Source organism: Portunus trituberculatus, chromosome 5, assembly GCF_017591435.1.
Source record: "Portunus trituberculatus isolate SZX2019 chromosome 5, ASM1759143v1, whole genome shotgun sequence".
Taxonomy (NCBI): domain Eukaryota; kingdom Metazoa; phylum Arthropoda; class Malacostraca; order Decapoda; family Portunidae; genus Portunus; species Portunus trituberculatus.
Window position 1 is genome coordinate 9662296 of NC_059259.1, and position 2376 is coordinate 9664671.

Consider the following 2376-nt stretch of genomic DNA (forward strand, 5'->3'; position numbering starts at 1 on the left):
TTTAATCCTCTACACAAGATTCTGAAGCTGTAGAAAGTTACCAAATAGTCACCAAAATGAATATGGAAAATCATGTTTTTCAGGGCATTTTGAGACAATTTTTCATGTTTTTGAGACCTTTCAAGAGTGGCATATTTTGAACCATTTTAAGAGTTTGGCATGTTTTTGAGATATTTTAAGACATTTTAAGATAGTTTGGCTACGATTAATGGCCACAGTCTTCATTATTTTAATCCCCCACATAAGTTTTTGAAGCTGTATAAAATCATCAAATAGTCACCAGAATGAATATGGAAACGCGTCACGGTACTGAAGAGATTTACCCCTTCAGTACTGGGACACATTTTTACTTTGAGGTTTATATATGTTTACACCATTTTATTGACATTAGAAAGAGTCTATGGAGGTCAGAAGATTAATGGCCACAGTCTTCACTATTTTAACCCCTTCAGTACTGCGACACATTTTTACCTTGAGTTTTGTGTACCATTAGACCATTTTATTGACATTAGGAAGGGTGTATGGAGGACAGAAGATTAATGGCCACAGTCTTCACTATTTTAACCCCTTCAGTACTGGGACACATTTTTACCTTGAGTTTTGTGTACCATTAGACCATTTTATTGACATTAGGAAGGGTGTATGGAGGACAGAAGATTAATGGCCACAGTCTTCACTATTTTAATCCCCCACATGAGTTTCTGAAGCTGTAGAAAGTCACCAAATAGTCACCAGGATGAATATGGAAACGCGTCCTGGTACTGAAGGGTTAAAATGACTTGACCGCGAAATCGTCCCTTAAAATATTTGACGAAAACGAAAAGAAACACAACGAAAGAGAACAAAAGGAATGAATAAGGAAATACAGAAAATGAAGCAAAGAAACACACACACGAAGAAACAAAATGACAATAACAACAACAAAAGTAAAAGAAGAAAAAGAACAAGAACAAGAAGAATAACAAAAGGAAGAAGGACAATAACAACAACAATAATAACACTACTGCTACTACTGCTACTACTACTGCTGCTACTGCTACTGCTACTGCTGCTGCTACTGCTGCTGCTGCTGCTGCTGCTGCTGCTGCTGCTGCTGCTGCTGCTGCTGCTGCTGCTGCTGCTGCTGCTGCTGCTACTGCTGCTGCTGCTGCTGCTGCTGCTGCTACTGCTGCTGCTGCTGCTGCTGCTACTACTACTACTACTACTGCTACTAATAATAATAATAATAAGAAGAAGAAGAAGAAGGAAAACGAGAAAAGAAGAAGAAGAAGAAGAAGGAAAACGAGAAGAAGAAGAAGAAGAAGAAGAAGAAGAAGAAGAAGAAGAAGAAAAAGAAGAAGAAAATAAGACAAGAAGAAAAATACGGGAAGAAGAAAGAAGAAGAAGAAGAAGAAGAAGAAGAAGAAGAAGGAGAAGAAGAAGAAGAAAAAGATGATGATGAAAAAGAAGAAGAAGAATTAGAAAGAAACCACAACAATAACAACAACACCAACAACTACCACCACCACCACCACCACCACTACTACCACTACTACTACTACTACTACTACAACAACAACAACAACAAGAGCAAGGAAGGACACAGAGGAGCCTTGTACTGCGCTTACCTGTTACTTGTCCTCTCGTAAACTCAAGGTCAGCTGGTGTGAGAGAGGGAGAGGGAGAGGGAGAGAGAGAGAGAGAGAGAGAGGGTGAGAGAGAGGGAGACAGACACGTCCTCTCCCTCTGACTGCTTGATGGTAACTGAGGCTGACTGGCTGAGAAAATGTTATTGTTGTTACTCAGTGTGTGTGTGTGTGTGTGTGTGTGTGTGTGTGTGTGTGTGTGTGTGTGTGTGTGTTCTATCTCTATCTCTCTCTCTCTCTACTACAGGATGTCAGATACGCATCTCTCTCTCTCTCTCTCTCTCTCTCTCTCTCTCTCTTTTCTGGACTCAATAAAAGAAATAAAAATATATGAAAAGAATGTGTGTGTGTGTGTGTGTGTGTGTGTGTGTGATTCAGTGTTTGATCTGGTGCAGTCTGTGACGAGACAGCCAGACGTTCCCCTACGGAACGAGCTCAGAGCTCATTATTTCCGATCTTGGGCTAGGCCTGAGACCAGGCACACACCACACACCGGGACAACAAGGTCACAACTCCTCGATTTACATCCCGTACCTACTCACTGCTAGGTGAACACCACCTACACGTCAAAGCAGACACACACAAATATCTACACCCGCCGGGGAATCGAACCCCGGTCCTCTGGCTTGTGAAGCCAGCGCTCTAACCACTGAGCTACCGGGTGTGTGTGTGTGTGTGTGTGTGGGTGGTGGGTGGGTGTGTGTATTTGTGTGTTTCTTTGTCTGTGTGTGTGTGTGTGTGTGTGTTATGT

At 41.8% G+C, this 2376-nt stretch overlaps 1 long non-coding RNA gene across 1 annotated transcript in view; it reads right to left on the bottom strand.

Moving 5' to 3' along the window:
* LOC123514325 overlaps positions 1-1828 on the bottom strand; it is a 9935-nt gene extending 8107 nt beyond the window's left edge. The window contains exon 1 of the long non-coding RNA XR_006677572.1: positions 1608-1828. This is a non-coding gene — a long non-coding RNA (uncharacterized LOC123514325). The remainder of the gene's footprint in view (positions 1-1607) is intronic.
* Positions 1829-2376: the final 548 nt, after the last annotated feature.